The sequence below is a fragment of the Bufo bufo genome, chromosome 9 (genome assembly GCF_905171765.1).
Source record: "Bufo bufo chromosome 9, aBufBuf1.1, whole genome shotgun sequence".
Lineage (NCBI taxonomy): Eukaryota > Metazoa > Chordata > Amphibia > Anura > Bufonidae > Bufo > Bufo bufo.
This window is the reverse complement of record NC_053397.1, coordinates 6,640,471-6,666,733: the sequence shown is the minus strand read 5'-3', so window position 1 is coordinate 6,666,733 and position 26,263 is coordinate 6,640,471.

Here is a 26,263-nt window from a genome sequence, read left to right as displayed (position 1 = left end):
GGAATGGACTCCTCAGGACGTGGTCACAGCAGGAACAGGGGACGGGTTTATAAAGGGTTTAGATGAATTCTTAGAAGTAAACAACATTAATGCTGATGGAAATGTGTAGAAATCTGAGTCTCACTTCCTTCAGGGATTCGCGTCCCGACTGATCCTTTGGTTGAACTTGATGGACTTATGTATTTTTTTCAACCGTATTAACTATGTAAGGCTACTTTCCCACTAGCGGCAGGATGGATCCGACAGGCTATTCACCCTGTCGGATCCGTCCTGCCGCTATTTCGCCGTGCCGCCGGCGAGAAGCCGCCAGACTAAAGTCGTACCGCTTCCGTTATAGTCAATGGGGACAGAGCGGCGAAATAGCGGCAGGACGTATCCGACAGGGTGAACAGCCGGTCCGATCCGTCCTGCCTCTAGTGTGAAAGTACCCTAACTATGTAAAACATGTCTCCAGTACATACAATGTTTCCATTATTATTAACTGCTGCTATTATTTGGACAAGCCGTGGGGTTCCCCTGTGTACTGGGGTCTGTGAGGGGGGCTGAGGAGTCGCTCCTGCTCCCACCTTCTGTCCGATCCCCACAGGACCTCCTCCTCCTCCTCTTCTGTTCTCCTCTTGTCTGTGCCTCACACAATCATCTACAGGATTTCTCCGTCCCCCCCATACTCTGGATCTCGCTACCCCAGCACATCAGACTCTCCCCCAACATCCAAACCTTCTAAACCAGGCATGCTCAACCTGCGCCCTCCAGCTGACGCAAAACTACAACTCCCAGCATGCCTGAACAGCCTACAGCTATCAGCCTACACCGGGCATTGTGGGAGTTGTAGTTTTACAACAGCTGGAGGGCCTCAGGTGTAGCATGCCTGATCTAAAGAAACCTGCAAACCCACCAGGAAAGCCGAGCCAGACGAGCAGCTTCTACCCTCCCCTGCTGTGTCCTCACCTCTCCCTTGTAGATTGTAAGCTCCGCGGGCAGGGTCCTCTCCTCTTTGTACCAGTCTGGTATTGTGTTCATGCTCATTGCACTCGTGGTGTTTTATATCATGTATGTAAACCCCTCTTAGATCTATAGTGTTATGGAAAAAATAATAATAATAATAGTTTTTATGCAGTGTCGTGTGATTATGTAATGCAGTGCTTGGTATTTTCTGGAATATTGATCTTTGGACTTTTTGCATTTTATTACACATTTACTTTTTCTCCTTCTTTGTCGTGTCTATATGATACATTGTGCCTTGTGTAGGGTCCAGATCTTCATAAGCGGCAGCCGCCTGTGTTACATATGTTCATATTATATACATATAGTTTATAAACAAGCGGACGCCGGGTCACGGAGGACGAGGTTGAACCCGATTTGTACATTATTCAGGCTGACCACATAGAGTGCAGTATTTTTATGGTTTCTATTCATTTATGTTACGCATTTATATAGCGCTGACATATTTAGTAGCGTTTTACAGACATTAGCATCAAGCGGCCACCAATGGGGCTCACAATCCAAGGATTTCTATGCAAAGTTGCAGGAAACGTGAACTCCTTGGAACGACCTGGATTTCTGCATTGATTACAAATGATCTAAGTCACAATTATAGACAAACACAATGTAACTAAACTAATAAAATGTAACATGATTCCTCAGTAGTTAATGCCTTTTAATGACTACCTGAGAAGATGACTACGTACCTGCGAGCTCCCGGGACTACTCAGGTCTCCTCGTCAGGCGTGGCATCGTGTAGTCTCGAAAGCTCGCAGTCATCTGTGCAGTTAGCCATGAAAAGGCATCAACCACTGAGGAATCTCATATATATTTTATATTTTTCACAATACAGGGATATTTTTTACTTTAATAACACAAACACTTGAACCAGTCACGTCTTCTGTTCAGCACATTGAGTAACCATCCACGGTGCAGGAAGAAAAAGTAAGGGAACCCTCTATAAGAGCTAATTGGCAAAAAGTGTTTCACTGAAGGAGATCAGATTGGAAATGTAGGATTCACAGGAGTTTCGCCTATTTAATAAAGGCACACAAAGCCTGGTTACTGACAAGTCTGCTCTTCTGGAGAAAGACTGCTTAGTGTGAACCCTGCCACCATGCAAACGACCTGGAGAAAACCTCAGAGAGGCGCTGAGCTGGGAGAGGCTACAATTAGTGAAGACCTGGGTGAACATCAATCTATAAATTATCTACAAATGGACAGAATCCCGGACGGTCGCTGCTCTCACTCGTAGTGGGCGTCGTGTTCAGATTGCTATTACTATTCACACAACAGGTGAATAGTTTTTTGCCTGCTTCCAGGCGTACAGGTTAGTAACGATGCACTGCCCCCAACACGCCCAACTGTCGAAAACTTTTCAACACTCTCCGTGTGTGTGACTTAATATTCTCTCACAGACGGTCAAAAAGGGGATTCATGACTATTTTTAAGTCTAAAATAGTCGCAAGTCCTTTGATATTTAACCCCCATTGTATTAGTGGTCAATGCAGAAACCCAGGTCATTCCAAAGGGTTCACTTTACTCACATGAAAAGGAGACGTAGGGAAAACTGAAACATGAATCCAACAAGTCAGCAACAACACCAAAGACAGTACATTGCGGGGTGGGGGCAACTGCCAAATTGTGGGGTCTGCAGTGCGAATCATGAAATGAGGGGGTCTTTCATTCAGTGCAGCATCTCTCTTTAATCAGATGTTTGTGGTATGTGTGCTGAATTGTTTCTGCCGTAGCACCGCCATACAGTGACTGGATAAGATCACCATATAGTGATCAGATAACACCGCCATACAGTGACCGGATAACACTGCCATACAGTGACCGGATAACACCGCCATACAGTGACCAGATAACACCTCCATACAGTGACCAGATAACACCGCCATACAGTGACCAGATAACACCGCCATACAGTGACCGGATAACTCCGCCATACAGATAGTGGATAACACCCCATACGGTGATTGGATAACACCTCCATACAGTGACCAGATAACACTGCCATACAGTGACCGGATAACACCACCATACAGTGATTGGATAACACCTCCATACAGTGATTGGATAACACCGCCATACAGTGACCGGATAACTCCTCCATACAGTGATTGGATAACACCTCCATACAGTGATTGGATAACACCGCCATACAGAGAGTGGATAACACCCCATACAGTAACCGGATAACATCACCATACAGTGACCGGATAACACCGCCATACAGAGACTGGATAACACCGCCATACAGAGAGTGGATAACACCCCATACAGAGACTGGATAACACCGCCATACAGTGATTGGATAACACCGCCATACAGAGAGTGGATAACACCCCATACAGTAACCGGATAACATCACCATACAGTGACCGGATAACACCGCCATACAGAGACTGGATAACACCGCCATACAGAGACTGGATAACACCGCCATACAGAGAGTGGATAACACCCCATACAGAGACTGGATAACACCGCCATACAGTGATTGGATAACACCCCATACAGTAACCGGATAACATCACCATACAGTGACCGGATAACACCGCCATACAGAGACTGGATAACACCGCCATACAGAGAGTGGATAACACCCCATACAGAGACTGGATAACACCTCCATACAGTGACCGGATAACACCCCATACAGTGACCGGATAACACCCCATACAGTGATTGGATAACACCGCCATACAGTGACCGGATAACTCCTCCATACAGTGATTGGATAACACCTCCATACAGTGATTGGATAACACCTCCATACAGTGACCGGATAACATCACCATACAGAGAGTGGATAACACCCCATACAGTGACTGGATAACACCGCCATACAGAGACTGGATAACATCGCCATACAGTGACCGGATAACATCTCCATACAGTGACCGGATAACATCGCCATACAGTGACCGGATAACACCTCCATACAGTGATTGGATAACAATGCCATACAGTGACCGGATAACACCCCATACAGTGTCTGGATAACACCCCATACAGTGATTGGATAACACCTCCATATAGTGACCAGATAACACTGCCATACAGTGACCGGATAACATCACCATACAGTGACCGGATAACACCGCCATACAGTGATTGGATAACACCTCCATACAGTGATTGGATAACACCACCATACAGTGACCGGATAACACCGCCATACAGTGACCGGATAACACCGCCATACAGTGACCGGATAACATCACCATACAGTGACCGGATAACACCGCCATACAGTGATTGGATAACCCCGCCATACAGTGACCGGATAACACTGCCATACAGAGAGTGGATAACACCCCATACAGTGACCGGATAACATCGTCATACAGTGACTGGACAGTACCGACATACAGTGACCAGATAATACCGCCATACAGTGAGTTGAGCTTGAACTTACTTGCTTTTGACTTCCCAGTCATGTTCTGTAGTTTTACAGTCTCGTTTTGCTCAGCAGTGTGCTTTTTTCATATTAGGACAGGTTCACATTGAGTTTTTTGGAGGAGGTTTTGAGGCAGATTTTCTTGCAGGTTTTTCAGCTAAAGCAAAAGGTGGCTCCAGCAGGAAGGTGGAGGTGAAGTCCTCCCTTTATTCTTCTGATTCCTTTCAAATCTACTTCTGCCTCAAAATTTCCCCCCAAAAAACTCTGTACTAACGAATAAAAACAATTGAAAAAGAGGCGCTTGCCCGGTCCTATAGAAACAATCACCACTGATGGTATAGTGAGGTAGTCACCACTGCAGTGTAGACGGTGTGCAGGTAAACATTCAAGAGAACCAAGATCTTGCATGAACGCCACAGCCCCTTCAAACATCTGATCGGGTCCTGAGGTCAAACATCTACTGATCTGAAATTGATTACCTCCCCTGAGGATGCAGCAGGTCATCAGTTTCATCCTTTCATAGTAGTCGGCCAACAGCTGCTGATCCCGACTCCTCCATACACATACAATACATGCCCGGGTCAGCTGAACATATGGAGAGGGGTGAAAACTGCCGCTAAACATCTCTCCAGACCCCCTGTCCTCTTCTGCCTTCCTCCTGACTCCTCTGTCTCCTCCAGACCCAAGTCTCCCTCTCCTGACCCTTCTGTCCCCTCTCCAGACCCTTCTGTCCCATCCTTCAGACCCTTCTGTCCCCTCTTCTAGACCCCTCTGTCCCCTCCTCCAGACACCTGTCCTCTTCTCCAGATCTTTCTGCCCCCTCCTCCAGTCCCCTCTGTCCCCTCCACCAGACCCCTCTGTCCCCTCCACCAGACCCACCTGTCTCCTCCAGACCCACCTGACCCCTCCTCCAGACCCTTCTGTCCCCCCCTCTAGACCCCCCTGTCCCCTCCTCTAGACCCCCCCTGTCCCCTCCCCTAGACCCCCCCTGTCCCATCCTCCAGACCCCCCCTGTCCCCTCCTCTAGACCCCTCTGTCCTCTCCTCTAGACCCCTCTGTCCCCTCCTCCAGACACCTGTCCTCTTCTCTAGATCTTTCTGCCCCCTCCTCAGACCCCTCTGTCCCCTCCCCAGACCCCTCTGTCCCCTCCACCAGACCCACCTGTCTCCTCCTGACCCCTCCTCCAGACCCTTCTGTCCCCCCCTCTAGACCCCCCTGTCCCATCCTCTAGACCCCCCCTGTCCCCTCCTCTATACCCCTGTCCCCTCCTTCAGACCCCTCTGCCCCCTCCAGACCCAACTGTCTTTTCCAGTCCCACCTGTCCCCCTCCAGATCCCTCTGTCCCCTCATCAGGACCTCTCTGCCCCCTCCTTCTGACCCCTCTGTCCCCTCCTACAGACCCCTCTGTCTCTTCCAGACCCCTATGTCCCCCTCCAGATCCCTCTGTCCCCTCATCAGGACCTCTCTGCCCCCTCCTTCTGACCCCTCTGTCCCCTCCTACAGACCCCTCTGTCTCTTCCAGACCCCTATGTCCCCCTCCAGATCCCAGTATTCCCTAATCAGGACCTCTCTGTCCGCACATCTAGATCCCCCTGTCCCTTTCTCCAGACCATTCTGTTCCCCTTCTCCAGACCCCTCTGTCTCCTCCAGACCACTCTCTCCCCTGCTCCAGACCCCTCTGTCCCCTCTTGTAAACTCCTCAGTCTCCTCCTCCGGACCCCTAGGTCTTCCCAACAGATCCCTCTATACCCTCTTCCAGACCCCACTGTCCTCTCCTCCAGTCACCTCCCCATCCCTTTCTGTCCTCTGGAGGTGATCTATCTCTCCCCTGACATGATTTGTTTGGGGGAGTCAGGATCTCCCGTATGACTCGACGTAACACGACGTAGAGGCATAAAACATTTTTTAAACTATGATAACAGATATATATATACAAAGGATAACATACAGAGCAAAGTAGGAAACAGTCACCAAGCCGTGAACAAATGAGCGAGCTCCCCATCAACTGGTTCCCAGCATGGCACCTGGCTGACAACCATATGATGGGGTGTCTTGGTAGTAAGATGCATCTTAGGCCGGATTGACACCAGTTAGGCTGAGTTCACACTTCAGTTATTTGGTCAGTTATTACCATCAGTGATTGTGAGTGAAGACTCTACAGAGATAAGGTATAATGGAAAAATCTGCACCTGTTCTGTGGTTCTGACCTGCACCTGGTTTTGACTCACAATAACTGATAGAAATAACTGACCAAATAACTGAAGTGTGAACTCAGCTTTAGGGTTCATTCAGACGACCGTATGAATGAGTCTGCATCCGTTCAGCAAATTTGCAGAATGGATGAGGACCCGTTAATTTCCATCGGGCCACACCATGTGCTGTTTGTATCCATGGTTCCCTTCTGGTTGCACTACACCCAGCTCCCTGGACATCGACATTCTGGCTCTGGTCTCCTCAGAGTAACAGCAATGACGTTGATGGTGGCTTCAGTTATCATCATGGCTCTGCGCAGTCCCAATAAGCCGCGGCATGCCCTTCTCAGCAGAACACAATATAACATACAGTCTCTTACACTGTGCAGGCTAATTAGACTGAGGGACTGCTCACCCAAACTTGCCTCTAACTGATCCTCATTGTTAACCACATTGAATAAATAGTCCAAACACCATTCTTGTGGTTATAAATAGAGAGGGCCACAGCTTTATTAATAGTATTGGGACTGTGACGGACTGAACCGTCACTGGGGCTGCTGGAGAAGCCTGAGGGCTAGCCTCCTTCCTACGGACTATGGACCCAGAACTATGGAGACCCCCCTCAGACCTCTTGGGGTTACAAGGAACTATTAACCCTGATTTATGTGTTATTTCCTATTGCCCATTAAAGGTGCAGGGGGTGAATCCAGCAACACAAAAAGGGTTGACTCTGCACTGAGACTCCCAATGAATGTGTTAGTTTATTTGTGCCTTTGTTCTATTGTGTTAGTGGTGGGATTAAGATAGCTGACTCTAGGAGTAGCCGACTCCGGTGTAGAGGAGTAGATCACCCTATGATACACTCAGGAGAAAATCCCATCACATGTGTCTCCTCGCTTCCTATTCTTTCATTAAGACACTGGGGAGGGGATGTCTGTTTGCATGCTGTTCATGTTTGATTGAGTTATGTTGTTAGACTTCTGGAACTGTACATATACTGAGTTGGTCTTCAACATTGATTGAGGAGTTTAGCGCTCTGTCCTCATATATTGGCTCTGTCCAACGTTAGGCAGGTTTGGTCTGAGGACACTGGAATTCAGGTTCCAGCGGAGGGAAAGCTGTTTTCTGATGGAGGTACCCAGTCGGGGTACTAGGCGGTCCATCACAGAGACCTTGTCACATCAATTTATGCCCCTGACAACGTCTTTGGAGATCACCTCGCATGCCATGCCACCTCAGCCGCGGTGGGCATGTCTTAGATGTTCTTGCCGATGACTTCCTCCTCTCGTGTGATTGCCAGGACAAGGTCTACCACAACGCCAGCTGTGACATCTAAAACAAAAAACAATATATGAAAACCCATAATCAAGAAATATTTAACAAAGAACCATAAGGCGTGCCAATGGGTGGGAGATTCCTCCCCGGCTGTGAGCGGGCAAAGAGGAAGTGAGGGAGAAGCACTCTCAATAAATATTGCCCCGCAGCAGCGTGACCCACTCACAGCCAATGAGGATCCCCCCCACTTCCTTCACTTTAAATCCTTAACTACCTTTTCTCTCCAGTCAAGAGCTCTTGGTTGCAAGCTTGTCGCTCACTTAGGCCCTGGCTGCTTCCAGGATGCACAGACTTGGCAGCTTCTTTCTACCCCACCACTTCGGCTTCATCTCCTTTGCTTAGCTACTCTTTGGTCCTATCTATGACACTATCTATCACCTCCACTGCTAGCTAGCTATACATAGGAATAATGCTGGTTTTGTTTCTAGCAGCAGCTTTCCGGATCACTCTTCCATCTCCTGCCTGCTACTAACTACAGATGTGCAGAATTCTGCCATTTATGCTCTCTACCATGTGCGGTATGCCAGACCTTGCAGGGGGATTACGCGCAAGGTCACGGTGTGAGCGATAGGTGGGCCGAGGTAAGTACAGTTCTGGTTACTCACGGTTACGTCGTCCCTGGGCGGATTCTCTGGGGCACACTCTGGTGTAAGGGACACTGGCCAGATGGTGGTTCAAGGTGTCTTTGATGGTCTGTATTAATGTGCCAGTGGCAATGTCCCTTGTAGTCGTGACGCCAGTACCTTTTGTATGGAGGTACAACCATTTACTGTAGTGTTAATTGAGGAACTTGAGACTGAGGCAAGCAGGATGAAATCCAGGGTGGAACTTTACTGAAGATAACTCCTGGTAACAGTACATCCAAAGTATTAAACAGTCTCTAGATACAGGCCGGCATGAAGCACAATCTCCTATGTATACGGGGAAAGGGAAATGCAAGTCCTCAGTGAAGTCCAGGCTCGTGTAATAGATAAGAAGCTACTGCTCATACTGGGCTGGTGATAATATGAAAGTCTGACACTAGTCACAACTCCGGCCTTATTCTAATCCTTGGTTAAAGCTGCTTCTCTGAATCCTGGAACTTCTACTCCAATGTTGTTCTGACAGTTGTCCGGACTGTCCTCAGGATTTACACTGGAGATGTAGATGCTTCATGCTGTCTCCTACACCTGGTACAAAGGTGCCTAATAAGTCCTCAGGTAATGGCTATCTTGCTAATCCTTCGTCTTGCATAAAAACTTGATAATTCCTTAAATACTTGGCTGCATGCAGTTCAGACCTTGGTCACCCTGGAAGAGCGATCTATAGCAGTGGAATAGTTGCAGGCCTTAACCCTGGACTGTGGAGCCGACAGGGACAGAGCAGAGAGGCTGGGAATGGCCTCCCTCCAGGTGTTCAGCTACATGGCTGCTGCTTTCTGACTAAGCTCATGAGAGAACTGGACTGAACTCTCCCTTGGATTGACCTCAACCAACTAACTGCCTAACTTAGGGCTCTTTCACACTTGCGTTCTTTTCTTCCGGCATAGAGTTTCGTCGAATCCTGATCAGTTTTATCCTAATGCATTCTGAATGGAGAGAAATCCGTTCAGGATGCATCAGGATGTCTTCAGTTCCGGACCAGAACGTTTTTTGGCCGTAGAAAATACCGCAGCATGCTGCGCTTTTTGCTCCGGCCAAAAATCCTGAAGACTTGCCGCAAGGCCGGATCCGGAATGAATGCCCATTGAAAGGCATTGATCCGGATCCGGCCTTAAGCTAAACGTCGTTTCAGCGCATTGCTGGACCCGGCGTTTAGCTTTTTCTGAATGGTTACCATGGCTGCCGGGACGCTAAAGTCCTGGCAGCCATGGTAAAGTGTAGTGGGGAGCGGGGGAGCAGTATACTTACCGTCCGTGCGGCTCCCGGGGCGCTCCAGAGTGACGTCAGGGCGCCCCAAGCGCATGGATCACGTGATCACATGGACACGTTATCCATGCGCATGGGGCGCTCTGACGTCATTCTGGAGCGTCCCGGGAGCCGCACGGACTGTAAGTATACCGCTCTCCCGCTCCCCGCTCCTACTATGGCAACCAGGACTTTAATAGAGTCCTGGCAGCCATGGTAACACTGAACGCATTTTGAAGACGGATCCGTCTTCAAATGCTTTCAGTACACTTGCGTTTTTCCGGATCCGGCGTGTAATTCCGGCAAGTGGAGTACACGCCGGATCCGGACAACGCAAGTGTGAAAGAGCCCTTAGGTCTGAGCTAAGCTATTTATATATATACACTGACACTGCTCCATCTTGTGGAGAAACAAGTGTAGTGCATCCTGACTAGGCCCGTGTAAGGGATCTTTGCATATAAAATCACATTGTGACATGGGAGAATATGACAGGAGATAAAATACAAAATGCAGGCATATTACATGACAATAAAACATGATAAAAGCACATTTGCGGTGCCCACTGTCACGTAGTGGGACACTGCACATGTGCTTTCACTAAATACTACACTACTACAGGACCTTAAAGGGAACAGATAATTAGAAAATGTACTAATGTCCCTGAGTGCTGTAAAAATAAAAGATTACATACTCACCTCTTCGTTGGTGCTGTACTCTGTGCTGCCAGTACAGTCCTTATTCTGCTGTTTGTTTGCAGATTGCCGGGGTGACATACAGGTATATGGCGTGTGACCACTGCAGCCAATTACTGTCCTCAGTGAGGAGTCTGGAGGGGAGGTAGATGTGGAGGGGACAGAGGTGTCCAGAGGGGTCTGGAGAGGATGTGGGGTCTGGAGAGGACAGGGGGGTCTGGAGAGGACAGGGGGGTCTGGAGAGGACAGGGGTGTCTGGAGAGGACAGAGGGGTCTGGAGAGGACAGGGGGGTCTGGAGAGGACAGGGGGGTCTGGAGAGGACAGGGGGGTCTGGAGAGGACAGGGGGGTCTGGAGAGGACAGGGGGGTCTGGAGAGGACAGAGGTGTCTGGAGAGGACAGAGGTGTCTGGAGAGGACAGGGGGGTCTGGAGAGGACAGGGGGGTCTGGAGAAGACAGAGGGGTCTGGAGAGGACAGAGGTGTCTGGAGAGGACAGGGGGGTCTGGAGAGGACAGGGGGGTCTGGAGAGGACAGGGGGGTCTGGAGAGGACAGAGGTGTCTGGAGAGGACAGGGGGGTCTGGAGAGGACAGGGGGGTCTGGAGAGGACAGAGGGGTCTGGAGAGGACAGGGGGGTCTGGAGAGGACAGGGGGGTCTGGAGAGGACAGGGGGGTCTGGAGAGGACAGGGGGGTCTGGAGAGGACAGGGGGGTCTGGAGAGGACAGGGGAGTCTGGAGAGGACAGGGGGGTCTGGAGAGGACAGGGGGGTCTGGAGAGGACAGGGGAGTCTGGAGAGGACAAGGGGGTCTGGAGAGGACAGGGGAGTCTGGAGAGGACAGAAGAATCTGTAGGGGACAGAGGTGTCTGGAGAGGACAGAGGTGTCTGGAGAGGACAGAGGTGTCTGGAGAGGACAGGGGGGTCTGGAGAGGACAGGGGGGTCTGGAGAGGACAGGGGGGTCTGGAGAGGACAGAGGGGTCTGGAGAGGACAGGAGGGTCTGGAGAGGACAGGGGGGTCTGGAGAGGACAGGGGGGTCTTGAGAGGACAGGGGGGTCTGGAGAGGACAGGGGAGTCTGGAGAGGACAGGGGGGTCTGGAGAGGACAGGGGAGTCTGGAGAGGACAGAGGTGTCTGGAGAGGACAGAGGTGTCTGGAGAGGACAGGGGGGTCTGGAGAGGACAGGGGGGTCTGGAGAGGACAGGGGGGTCTGGAGAGGACAGAGGGGTCTGGAGAGGACAGGAGGGTCTGGAGAGGACAGGGGGGTCTGGAGAGGACAGGGGGGTCTGGAGAGGACAGGGGGGTCTGGAGAGGACAGGGGGGTCTGGAGAGAACAGGGGGTCTGGAGAGGACAGGGGGGTCTGGAGGGGAGAGTCTGGCAGTAGCTCATAGAAAATGTGTAGGGGAGAGTTAGGAAGAACGGCTGTCAGTTGATCGAGTGTTGGTCTGACAGCTGCTGACGGTGTATGGGCAGCTTCAGAAATTGTAATTTCTGTTGAGAAGAAAACCTGTGGTTTAGGACCAACCTGATACTCATTCATAGGATGGCTCGTTATATTTCTCATCATTGTCATCAGCTTCTGGACTCCTAAAATGCTTGATTGAACAATATTCTGCACATGTTCAGTTCTCCTGCTGATCCCTGCAGTTTGCATTTCTATAGTTTGTTTCACAAGGACATCATCCGTATTTTTTGTGGATCCGTGTTTTGCAGACCGCAAAGTACATGTGGTCTTAGACAGTTATCTCTACTAGACTTTCTGTGCACCTCTAGATTCCATCAGGCCTGCAGGTTGGCAATAGGTTGGCATTAGCAAGCACTTGTGGACATAGGTGTCCACTGTAGTACATGACTTAATGTTTGTCTGTGATTCAATGCACGGAGCCGACCCAAGCCAGTCCAAACATCATAACGTGTAGAAAAATGGAGGCTCCAGCACTCGTGGTAAAGTTTTGTCAATCCCGGTCTTTATTGCACCAAATTGTATATACAAGTACAGTGGCACCCCTCTTCACTCCCCCAATTTGGTGCAATAAAGACCAGGATTGACAAAACTTTACCACGAGTGCTGGAGCCTCCATTTTTCTACACGTTAATGTTTGTCTGGTCTAGAGATGGTTTAGGCTGGTGGTGGTGTCTGAGCTGTTGTCCCTCACCTTGAAGCAGTGTCTGTAAAGCTGCATTTCGCTGATCACTCGGATATCTAGTCTCCCAAGTGTTTCCTTGAGGCAGGATTAAGTGTGTTGGTCTCATAGGAGAATGAACTACGGTTCCTGGAAGTAGGAGCTTTGCATGTGCTTCCTTGCTCCCCCACTATCGGAAGAGGGCCTTTTCTCTCTCTAGCTTTAAAACATTCAACAATTGCAGATATCCCCAAGTCTGGGGCACTCCTTGGGCTGTGCTTGTGGTCCCTTCTGGTAGCTAGACAGATGACCAAAGGCACAGATCACACAGACTCTCTTCCTCCCAATACTGTGGAGAGAAAAGAGATAAGGACATAGGTGCATATAATACAATGCCTAGGCTAATACTTTAGCTACCAGGTGGATTGATGAAAACACATCTTGGGTCTGTAGCTGCCAACAGTCCCAGTAACACAATCCGCAGGCACACTACTGCTCAGGTGCGTGCGAGTCCTTATATTGGATACATTCTTAAGAACAGTGATCAACTTGAGAATTAGCATCCCCACTTGCGGCTCCAGAAACAAGAGTCCCGTAAACACAAATGGGGGGGGGGGGGGGGGCACACAGAGCTCAGGTACATTCGAGTCTATTCTTTGGGTCAGAAAACTTTAAATGTTGCAAACCTCTCTCAGGCAAGATGACAGCTTTACTTAGTGCACAATGTAACTTGTGAACACCAAGCAGTATTAAGTACAAAGTGCAGTTTCTGGCACCAGATGAGGAGGTATGGTCGCGGGTTGGATGGCAATAGGTTGGCACTAGCAAGCACTTGGATTTAGGTGTCCACTGTGTGATACAGGCTTAAGATTTTTCTGGCATAGATGGTTTAGGTAGGTGGTTGTTACGATCAGTGGGTGGGACCTACTGGACAAACCAGAGAGTGGATTCTCTGTGTCAACCAAGGGATGGCAGCCACTAACCTCTAGGGCATGGATGTTCAACCTGCAGCTCTCCAGCTGTTGTAAAACTCCCACCATGCCCTGCTGTAGGCTGTCTGGGCATGCTGGGAGTTGTAGTTCTGCAACAGCTGGAGGGCCACAGGTTGGGCATCCCTGCTCCAGGGTGTTATTCAGCTCTCTCACAGGAGACAGGGCAAATCAAAGCAAAAGAGAAACTGAACCGCTACCTACAGGATTAGCTAATATGGTTGACGGCTGAGAATTAGCATCCCCACTTGCGGCTCCACCACGAAGAGTCCCGTAAACACAAATGGGGCTCGGGTACATTTGAGTCTTTTCTTTGGGTCAGAATACTTTAAACGTTGCAAACCTCTCTCATAATCGCAATAGTGTGAGGCACAACTGGAGATATTTCTCTGCGTGACAGTCAGAGTCCTGGAGCTACAGCGGGCAAAATAGGATCAATTTACAAGGAAACAGTAAACATAACAAGGGCCAGTTTGTCTCTCCCATCAGTGTCCCTGTAGATGGCTCCCTTTCTCTTCCTTAGACAGGGGAGAAGTCCTCTTCAGCCTCCTCTTCTCCAAGATGAATCAGAAAACCTCCTGGTGCTGAGGATCCTGTGGCAGCAGCTCTGGTTGTGATGGACAGCTGGTGACCTCTTGTGGCCACAGGTGGTACTGCAGGAGCTTGCTGCTCTTATAGATGAAGAGGGCTCCTTTATCCTGGATGGTCTTGCTGAAGTTGGCTGATGGAGAAGTTCTGACTCCAATGGTTGTGGTAGGAAAGTCTTAGGGGAAGGTCTAGGACCGTGGGCTGCTCTGTATTGGGCCTGTTGTTCAGACAGCAGCTTCAGGGAATCTTATTCTTGAGGGTGGCCCTGCTATTGATGGTGATGTTGGGGCTCACCATCACTGTGTTAGCAGCTGTGAGGGGCTGGAGGTGCCAGCCTACCTCTGTAGAAGCATGTCTGGGTGGTGGGGCATGTATAGCAGGAGCAGCAGCGGCATCTCTCTCACCGCCTTACTGTCCAGGACAAGTCCCTTTATGTCAGGCCAGTCAACCCACATCATGGTGGCCCAGTCAGGGTTACGATGTCCTTGTCTCACCATTCTTTCTGTCACAATCTAGCAGACAGTAAATGGCAGGCAAGCTGTATCAGAGTCCTCTGAAAATAGGAAATCGACCCATTTCTTTTTCTGGGCGGATCCAAATATTTACCCACTTTGGGCGGGTCCAAGATGGCTGATTAACCGCTATTTTTCCAAAGTGCCACAACTGGCACAGTTTCATGCGCTTTTAGACTGCAATAAAGTCGCTTTAGGGGTAGGGGGATTCCACAAAGCAATCAGGCCAACAGTAGCAAGTGTGGTAAAGTTTATGGAAAAGTCTTGGAAGGGGTGTATATCTCACCCAAGTTCCTCAACTGGGTGAGGTAAGTAAAATCCAGAAAGGCTAAGGTGGTTTCAGCAAGGTGTAGGTTGCTGAGACAGTTTTGTTAAATGTTCAAGGGCTGGATTTTATTTGGACTTGGAAGCTAGGTTTGGTAGTGGGACCTCTCCAGTCCACCCCATTTCAGGGCATGTTTTTACCCTAGCCTGAGGAATCCTCAGGTGTAGCCAGCTGGGATCGTTAGGGGGAAATAAAAACACGTCCTAGGCTGTCAGTCAGGGGGAGGTATACCTGGAAGAAGTCTGGGAAGCTGGCTGCCTTGCTGGCTAGAGACGCTGGATTCCCTGTGTGTGACCTGACATCAATAGGTGAGCTAGGAGCTGATCTGTATTAGTTAGAGCCCAGATGGACAAGAGTTTATTTTGGTTGATTTATGCTTTGTGATGCTGGATCTTCACCGTACCCAGTGAATTATAACTGGAGGTGCCTGTAAACTGACGGAGTGCCATTAAATAAAGCATCAGTTTGGACTTTAATCCTGTTGTCTGCAAACAAATCTGTCACCGCCGCCTGTTTGAGAGAGCAACCCCTGACAATTGGTGGAGGATGCGGGCGAAAGCAAGTTGCTAGGGGCAACAGCGTGGCAGTTGATGCATTAATGTCCAGGGTGAAAGCTGCTGCAGCTTTGCAATGGAGAAAATCCTGAAGCAGCTAGTACAAGCCCAGGCCCAGCAGCAGGAAACCAATCGTTTACTGGTGGAGCAGATTGCTGTATTAAGAGATACTGTTGTAGCTCCAGCCAAACGAGTGTCAATAAGCCCCCAGAGACTTATAATGTGAGGAAGGCTGTGCAGCGGGCCTTACAAAAACCGACGCCCGATGACGACATTGAGGTCTACCTGACAGTGTTTGAGAGAGTGGCGGAGAGAGAAAGACTGCCAGTATCAGAGTGGGCAGAGGTCCTTGCACCCTTTCTGTCCGGTGAACCACAGAAGGCCTAATATGACCTCAGGGAACAGGACGTCCGCGACTATGCCAAGTTAAAAATGGAGGTCCTGGCTTGCTTGGGCGTTATGCCGGCTGTTCGTACCCGGAGGGTCCACATGTGGAGCTACACCATGGACAAGCCTGCCCGGTCTCAGATGTATGACCTCATCCATCTCGTACGAAAGTGTCTGGAACCCAAGTCTTCTACACCGGCCCAGATTGTGGAGAAAGTAGTGGTGGATTACTATTTCATAGCCCTCCCTGCAGAGCTACAGCGGTGGGTCGGACATGGGGACCCCAAAACTGCTGACCAGCTCGTTAACCTGGTAGAAAAGTTCCTGGCAACTGAGGACTACCTCCATGATGTCCCTGCCGCACCAACACCTCTCCGGAGAATCAGACCCATGTCATCTGTGGGTAAGAGAGTTCCGGCTGTTGGGGAGTGTATGGAAGGGTGCAAGAGGGAGCAAGGCTCTAGAGGTTGGGCATGGGCCTAAGACTGAGTCCCATGGGCACTCTGGTCCCGGAGAGGTCTTCCCACCGAGGAGACCTGGGATGCTTCAGTGCTGGAGGTGTCGTGAGTGGGGACACATTGCTGCCTATTGCCCTCTTACCTCAGAGCCCATGGAGTGTGGAGCTAGCCGGAGACAGTCGCTGTATGCAGTGCCAGTCTGTGTGGCCTCACCAGGACTAGAGACTGAGCCACAGATATGTACTCTGGTGGTACACGACTGATCCGTCAGGGCTCTTTTGGACTCCGGTAGTCTGGTTACCTTGGTGCATGCCAGCTTCGTGGATGGGAATTATGTGCCGGACAAAAGCATAAATGTGCTGTGCATCCACGGGGATGCCAAGTCTTACCCAGTGGCTCGGGATAAGCTGGTGACTACAGCTGGGACTGTAATCTATGAAGTCGGGGTAGTAAAAAGACTTATGCATGATGTGATACAGGGCCGGGACTTCCCATTGTTTTGTAAATTATGGGATAAGAGAGACTCTTCTGCAGCCAGGGAAGAAACCCCTGCAGAATTTGTGCCTTCCGCTTTAAATGGTGTAAGGGAAACGACCAGTGTTAAGGCCGATTCATTAGCCTGTATTTGTGGGAGGGGCACGGTTGCCTATATCATGGCACCTCTGCCCCTCCTTCAATGAACGTTGTGTCAAACGCTGGCCTCGTTCCGTGTGTGAAGTTGCGTCTGGTCCTAGAAGTTCGTTTCCACGCAAAGCAAGCTACTAGATCAGGTAAGTGGCTGCCACAATTGCAGTCTCGGCTCACAAGTCCGGCCGGCAGTGCCGGCTCCCTTAGGTAAGAGGGGGCCACACTGCACCGGAGCGTCTGCCAGGAGCTCCGACTCCCACGTGGCACGAATCGTAGGGTGCAGGGATCAGCGCGATCCCGATTCACACGTCTCTCCTCCCCTAATGTCTGGCACGGGCCGCTGTGCCATTAGCTAGGTAGGGCTCACGGCAGCTGTAGTTTAATTCTTCTCCCCTCATCCCCCTCATGTCCCCCATGTCCGCTCTGGCCCTTGTCATGTCAGCCGCACACTCACCTCAGCGTCCTGCTTGCGGTCTCCTCCGCTGTCTGCCCGTGCTGCAGGTGGCCGGCGCTGTGTGGGCTCCCCCTGGTGGCTGCCGGAGTCAATGCTACCCAATGTTACCAGTGGGGTTCCACAGGGATCTGTACTGGGACCAATTTTGTTTAATATCTTCATAAGTGATATTGCAAAAGGCCTCGATGGTAAGGTTTGTCTTTTTGCTGATGACACAAAGATATGTAACAGGGTTGATGTTCCTGGAGGGAAACGCCAAATGGAAAAGGATTTAGGAAAACTAGAAGAATGGTCAGAACTCTGGAAACTGAAATTTAATGTGGATAAGTGCAAGATAATGCACCTGGGGCGTAAAAACCCAAGGGCAGAATATAGAATATTTGACACAGTCCTGACCTCAGTATCTGAGGAAAGGGATTTAGGAGTAATTATTTCAGAAGACTTAAAGGTGGGAAGACAATGTAATAGAGCAGCACGAAATGCCAGCAGAATGCTTGGATGTATAGGGAGAGGTATAAGCAGTAGAAAGAGTGAAGTGCTTATGCCGCTGTACAGAACACTGGTGAGACCTCACTTGGAGTATTGTGCGCAGTACTGGAGGCCATATCTCCAGAAGGATATAGATACTCTAGAGAGAGTTCAGAGAAGAGCTACTAAACTAGTACATGGATTGCAGGATAAAACTTACCAGGAAAGGTTAAAGGACCTTAATATGTATAGCTTGGAAGAAAGAAGAGACAGAGGGGAGATGAGAGAAACTGCTAAATACATAAAGGGAATCAACTCGGTAAAGGAGGAGAAAAGATTTAAAAGAAGAAAAACTACCACAAGAGGACACAGTTTTAAATTAGAGGGGCAAAGGTTTAAAAGTAATATAAGGAAGTATTACTTTACTGAGAGAGTAGTGGATGCATGGAATAGCCTTCCTGCAGAAGTGGTAGCTGCAAATACAGTGAAGGGGTTTAAGCATGCATGGGATAGGCATAAGGCCATCCTTCATATAAGATAAGGGCCGGGGGCTATCCATAGTATTCAGTATATTGGGCAGACTAGATGGGCCACACGGTTCTTATCTGCCGACACATTCTATGTTTCTATGTTAATGCAGTCCATGGAGCAGGCTCCCTCCGGTGGTGACTGCGGGCAATGCAGTCCATGGTTCTGTGCCCTGTGTTGGCTTCCATCTAGTGGCCACCAGGGGTTATGACCACAAAAAAAAAAACGGTCACGGTTCAGAACTCGCTGACACAAATCCATCTGTTGCTGAATAACTTCACTTCATCCGTCACGGATGTGCAAACCAGGTTGCAAGCGGTTGAGTCACGTTGTTTTGCTACTACTCCGCATACCATCGATGCCGCTGTTCCATCCACTTCTACGGCGACAGGGGCAGGTGTCCCTGTGACTGCGCCCAGTATTATGCCGGCACATTTTGTTCCTGCCAATCTAAAGAAGGACATCCTGGAAGGTAGAGATGTCAATCTAGCATCCTTACTGGTCGCTACCCGGGATCTGTCTGATAGTAGGGTAATTGCCTGTGGGGATGTGTCAGTGATCATGAAAGGCCGTGACCATAGGCTGAACCGCAAGCTCACGGTTCCTGAATTTGTGCTCGCATTTAGTTTATACAGAGACGTAATCTGTTCAGTTCGTCCCGAGAGACTTGTACTTGTTCAGAATAACGGAGTTGGGGTACAAGTAGTGTGGTAGTTCATTCTACGACTACCATTGTTCTTTCTCAGCCAAGGCAGGTGCCACCTTAAGCCAGTTCCAGTTTGTTACCAACTGGGCCAACATTGATACAGAGATTTTTTGTAGGCACTTCGCCGGGCTTAAGACGCCTTCATGCTCCCTGTGCCAATCGATTGACCATTCCACGGCATGGTGTCATAAGGCCGCTCAGAGTGAGGGGTCTAGTTCTGCAGGTCCTGTTCCCGGCCCGTCTGATCCTCACAGATCCTCGGGTTTAGTTGACAAGCTGGGCAGACCCATCAAATTTCTCGGCAGGTCACAGATCTGTAACAATCTCAACTATGCTTCCTGTAACTTCAGTCAGTGCCGCTTGCTACACATATGTACTAACTGCTTCAGAGCCCACCCTAAAGTAGTCTGGTCATTAAAAGCAGATAATAATTACATGTGTGTTGTTAATATAGTTCGGTTGCAGCAGTTCCTATGCAGGTATCCTGACCCAGGCTTCGTGGAGTTCCTTAGTTCAGGGTTCATGTTCGGTTTCCACACTGGGATGGTGGCCCTTCCAGATTCCACACACGAATGTAGGAACCTACAGTCCGCTGACCAACACCCTGAGGTTTCCGATAGGTTAATAGCAGCGGAGTTAGTCAAAGGTTTCCTGATAGGTCCTTTTTCATCATCACCCTTTGATAGGTGGAGAATCAGCCCGATAGGAGTTGTGTTTGGCAAATTTAGTAACAAAGAGAGGTTGATTATCGACCTGTCCGCCCCGCATGGTACCCCTACACCTAGCATCAACTCTCTAATTCCGTCAGAAGAGGTTAGCATGAGATATGCCACCATAGATCAAGCCATAGCTCTTATCTTACAGTTAGGTCCCAGCACAATCCTTTCTAAAGCCGATATTTCAGACGCCTTCAAATTACTACCGATCAAACCGTCCCTCTGGCAGTGGTATGGCATCAAATGGAGGGGCCTTTATTATTTTGCTTCCAATCTCACATTCGGGTCTAAGAGTAGCCCGTGGTTATTTGACCAGTTAGCCAAGGCGCTCCACTGGATTTTAGTCCATGAATTCCACTGTAGCAATGTTATTCACTATCTGGATGATTTTTTAGTTGTTGAGCGTCCTGACGCTCCCCCCAAAGACCTTCATTTGCTGCTGGAGTGTTTCAGACAACTAGGGGTTCCTGTCTCTCCCAAGAAAGTGGAAGGTCCCTCCACAGTCATCACATTCCTTGGTATAGTCTTGGACACCCAGAACATGGTTGCCAGGTTGCCAAGGGACAAATTACAGAGAATCAGGGAAGCCGTTCATAATTTCACATCTATTAGAGTGGTCAAAAAAGTTCAGCTACAGTCCCTGTTAGGTCTGCTGAACTTTGCGATGCGCATAATTCCGCAAGGTAGGGCATTTGTATCGCGATTACTTTCTCTCCTTCCTACAGCCCCTTCCCAGGATAGCAGCATAGGTCTGGACGATATGGTCATGGCTGACTTAAACATGTGGGATCATTTTCTCACGCAATGGAATGGCATCTCGCTCTTTGTTCCCACAATATCCGCTAAATCCCTCGTAGTTTTGTCCGACGCCGCTGCCAATACAGGTTTCGCTGCTATTTTTGGCAACCATTGGTTAGCAGACAGATGGCCAACCGAAGTTAGTTCCATTCCTGGGTTTTTCCATACCTCAGCAGTTTTTGAACTCTACCCCTTAGTGGCAGCGTCCTATACCTGGGGTCAAAGTTGGTCAGGTCAGACTGTGTCCTTCGTGTTCGATAATGCAGCCGTCATCGAGATTCTCAATAGTGGGTCTTCTAAGTCTCCATATGTCATGTCATTTCTTAGGCGCTTGGTCCTTCTGTCATTACAACACCAGTTTCGTTACATAGCTTCGCATATAGCCGGTAACCACAACGCAGCAGCCGACGCGTTATCTCGTTTTAATTTTACCCTCTTTTCACAGATCTGTCCGGAAGCAGACTCCATCGGGAGCCCAGTCCCTCCATACGCTGCACTAATCCTTCCATAGACGCTCATCTCGCCACCGCTCGGTCACTGTTACTCAAGTCCCTCTCACCCAATACAGCCAGAGCCTACCAGGACTCTCATCCGCAAGGTGACACCGAGTTCGTTCCATACATCCTGGCGTTCATAGGTTACTGTCACACCAATCTGAAACTATCCCACGCCACGGTCAAGTCCTACCTCGCAGGGGTGCAACATTTTAGAGCCATGAGTTTCACCCAGCCAGGTTCATTGTTTTCTATTCATGTCATTAAAGCTACTCTGAGGGGTCTCGAGAAAAGCGACTGCGAGTCACGCACTCGCCGGCTACCCATCTCTGGCCAGCTTTTCCGCGACCTTTCCGACTTGTTAGACAAGAAACCATTCGGTGCCCTGCACAGTTTGATAATAAAAGCTGCCATGTACCTGGCCTTTTTACGGGTTTCTGAGACCGGCCGAGTTTACTTCCCCGGCTAACAGCAGCAAGTACGTCACTCTCGGTCAGCTCTCGGCTTCCAGAGATGGTTTTATACTCTCTCTACTCACCTCCAAAACCTCTCAGGTAGGCCCTCCGACCCAGGTGTTTTACTTCCCGACCTCTCATCATTGGTGTCCCGTGCGCGTGCTACAACAGCTTCTGTCCTCTCTGCCAAACAAGCCGCCCGGCAGTCCTTTGCTACCATTCAATAATACTCACCTTACCTGTCCCCAGTTCATATCTCATATTCGCGTTTTACTGACTAATCTGGCAGTAGACCCATCCTCAATATCCGGGCATTAATTTCGCATAGGGGCGGCATCCGCCGCGTCAAGGAATCGGGTTCCAGCACACATAATCAAAAGACTAGGTCGCTGGCATTCGTCCTGTTTCAGCCGCTACGTTCCTTGTCCGTACACTGAAATGAATCTTGCCTGTCAGAATTTGGTGTTATGAATAAATGTTTGTAGCATTCCGATATGATAGTAATTGTTGTTCTTTTTGGCCTCCTTCAGCTATCCCTTCAACGTCACGGTTTCGGCATAACTCTAACCGCTTTAGCTAGCCAGCAGGTAGGAGTCCTTCTTCGTGAGTTCCCGACCACAAGTGTTAAGGCCGATTCATTGGCCTGTATTTGTGGGAGGGGCACGGTTGCCTATATCATGGCACCTCTGCCCCTCCTTCAATGAACGTTGTGTCAAACTATCCCACCCTACCCACCCTCAATCTCAGCTTCTCACCAAGGGGATGGCCTCCTTCAGCTATCCCTTCAACGTCACGGTTTCGGCATAACTCTAACCGCTTTAGCTAGCCAGCAGGTAGGAGTCCTTCTTCGTGAGTGCCCGACCACAATTGAAAACAATGGTGCAGATGAGTTGCATAATGAAAATGTGGAGTTAGGTGAAATATATGATGATGGTAGTGGGGAAGGAGGAAGCTTCCCCATCGGGGCAAAATATGTTGGACTTAGAAGTGTCCCAAGGTAACTTTGGTACGGAGCAATTGAGAGGCCCCACTCTCGTGAGTGCTCGAGGAAATGTTACCGTGATAGATGGTGTACCACATGAACCAGAAATTTCAGCATTTTGCCATTAATGGAAACCTACTGTATCGAGTTACTAAATGCAACAACGAAATTCTGGAGCAGCTTCTGGTACCAAAACCCTATCGCCGTATGGTACTAGATCTCACACATAACCACCTACTTGGGGGTCATTTGGGTGCTAGCAAAACACAAGAGAGAGTACTACAAAGGTTTTACTGGCATGGAGTGTATAAGAAGGTAAGATTATACTGTGAGTCGTGCCCCACCTGTCAGATAACTGCCCCGGCCCTACTTTTTCGTAGTCCTTTAGTACCTCTTCCCATCACTGAGGTACCTTTTAAAAGAATTGTGATGGATTTGGTGGGTCCTATTGTTAAGTCTGCTAGGGGACACCAGTATATCTTGGTTGTGTTGGACTATGCCACTCAGTACCCGGAAGCAGTGCTCCTACGAAACATGGCGGCCAAAAATATTTCCCGGGAGTTATTTTTCATGTTCTCCCGCACAGGGATCCCTAAATACATTTTCACCGACCAGGGTATCCCCTTTATGTCAAAAGTCATGAAAGAATTATGTAAATTGTGTAAATTAACCAAATACGTACATCCGTGTATCACCCCCAGACAGACGGGCTGGTCGAGAGATTCAATAAGACCCTGAAGCAGATGTTAAAGAAAAGGATGGTCGGGACTGGGACTGCCTTCTTCCCTACCTTATCTTTTCCATCAGAGAGGTGCCCCAGTGTCACAGTCCCTCCCATGACAGAGGTGAGAAGATCTGAGAGACTGGTGGCACATGAGGTTATCTGACAGGCTATCTATTCTCACCTTGCAGTGTTGTTGTTTAGTAATGACCACACCTCTTGTCAGGTGCAGCTTGTGGTCATTTTGAGGCTCTATTTAGTCCTGACTCACACTGCTTACCATGCGGTTGATATTTCCTGCTTGGTGTTGGTTGAGCTGGTGTGTTGTTCCTTCCGTTCCTCCTGCTCCTCCATTCTTCGTTAAAGATAAGTGCATTTACTCTTGCATTTTGTTTGCTTCTGTGTGTTGTTTTCTAGGCCTCAGGGAGACACTGGTTCCTTCATCTGGAAAGAAACCAGTAGTCTCATTCCCTGCCACCGTTCCTAGGGCTTCCAGGGTCTCCAGGGCCTAGGTTCCGGTGTATGAATTTTCCCCCTTCAGGGTCTACTCATACTGGCAGGAGTCGGGGAGAGGTCTAGGGATTCCTAGGAGGTCACCATCCCTCTTCCTTAGCTTTGAGGCCTAAACTCTGGTCTATTTCCTTGTGTGTGTATTCTGGTGTTATTTCCTCCCCATTACGTGTGACACCCAGGCTTCTACAGGGTTTTCGCCATTTGAGTTAGTATATGGCAGTCATCCACAGGGTTTACTAGATGTCGCCAGAGAAATTTGGGAGACTGAGGCTACTCCCTATAAAAGCATCATCGAACATGTGGTTCAAATGCAAGACCAGATAGCAACCGTGATGCCCATAGTTAAAGAGCATCTGCAAAGAGCTCAGAAGGCTCAAAGCAGAATCTACAACAGATCTGCCAGGGTAAGCGGCTTTAATCCCGAGGACAGAGTCCTGATCTTAATTCCCACCGTAGAGAGCAAGTTTCTGGCAAAGTGGCAGGGTCCCTACGAGATTGTGGAAAAAGTGGGCAAGGTGAACTATAAGGTGCACCAACCAGGAACAGGGCCGGCGCTACCTGTAAGGCGACCTAGGCAGCCGCCTAGGGCGCAATTGAGCAGGGGGCGCCGTGCGGTTTTAAAAAAAAAGCGTTGGTTATTTGGTCCTGCCGCAAGTTTTTTTTTAAAAGTCCGGCGGCGGGCCCTCCCCCGCACTGGGCGGCTGCCGCGTCTATGATTGTGCACCGCCCGGGCGCAGCCTGAAGAGAGGGACCGACAGGAGGGAAGCGCCTCTAATGTAGCGTGGCCGAGCTCTGTTCGGTCAGCGGTACAGGAGCTTTTGTTTCCTGTACCCGGCCGGACTGACAGGAAGTGCTCACTTAGTGTGCACTTCCTTTCAGTCTGGCCGGGTACAGGAAACAAATGCTCCTGTACCGCGGACCAAACAAAGCTCGGCCACGCTACATTAGAGGTGGGGGGAATGAGAGTGACAAGGGAGGGGAGAAAATGAGAGTGACAAGGGAGGGGGGGAGAAAATGAGAGTGACAAGGGGGGGGAGGAAATGAGAGTGACAAGGGAGGGGGGGAATGAGAGTGACAAGGGAGGGGGGAATGAGAGTGACAAGAGAGGGGGGGAATGAGAGTGACAAGGGGGGGGAAGAGAGTGACAAGGGAGAGAGGGGGGAGAAGAGAGTGACAAGGGAGGGGGGAGAAGAGAGTGACAATGGAGGGAGGGGGGAGAAGAGAGTGATAAGGGAGGGAGGGGGGAGAAGAGAGTGACAATGGAGGGAGGGGGGAGAAGAGAGTGATAAGGGAGGAAGGGGGGAGAAGAGAGTGACAAGGGAGGGAGGGGGGAGAAGAGAGTGACAAGGGAGGGGGGAGAAGAGAGTGATAAGGGAGGGAGGGGCGGAGAAGAGAGTGACAAGGGAGGGAGGGAGGGGGAGAAGAGAGTGATAAGGGAGGGAGGGGGGAGAAGAGAGTGACAATGGAGGGAGGGGGGAGAAGAGAGTGACAATGGAGGGAGGGGGGGAGAAGAGAGTGACAATGGAGGGAGGGGGGAGAAGAGAGTGATAAGGGAGGGAGGGGGGAAAAGAGAGTGACAAGGGAGGGAGGGGGGAGAAGAGAGTGACAAGGGAGGGGTAGAGAAGAGAGTGACAAGGGAGGGAGGGAGGGGGGAGAAGAGAGTGACAAGGGAGGGAGGGGGGAGAAGAGAGTGACAAGAGAAGGGGGGAGGGGGGAAAAGAGAGTGACAAGGGAGGGAGGGGGGAGAAGAAAGTGACAAGGGAGGGGTGGAGAAGAGAGTGACAAGGGAGGGAGGGAGGGGGGAGAAGAGAGTGACAAGGGAGGGAGGGGGAGAAGAGAGTGACAAGGGAGGGGGGGAGAAGAGAGTGACAAGGGAGGGAGGGAGGAGGAGAAGAGAGTGATAAGGGAGGGAGGGGGGAGAAGAGAGTGACAAGGGAGGGAGGGGGGAGAAGAGAGTGACAAGGGAGAGAGGGAGGGGGGAGAAGAGAGTGACAAGGGAGGGGGGGAGAAGAGAGTGACAAGGGAGGGAGGGGGGGGAGAAGAGAGTGACAAGGGAGGGAGGGAGGGGGGAGAAGAGAGTGACAAGGGAGGGGGGAGAAGAGAGTGACAAGGGAGGGAGGGGGGGAGAAGAGAGTGACAAGGGAGGGAGGGGGGGAGAAGAGAGTGACAAGGGAGGGAGGGGGGGAGAAGAGAGTGACAAGGGAGGGAGGGGGGGAGAAGAGAGTGACAAGGGAGGGAGGGGGGGAGAAGAGAGTGACAAGGGAGGGAGGGGGGGAGAAGAGAGTTACAAGGGAGGGAGGGGGGAGAAGAGAGTGACAAGGGAGGGGGGGAGAAGAGAGTGACAAGGGAGGGGGGGGGAGAAGAGAGTGACAAG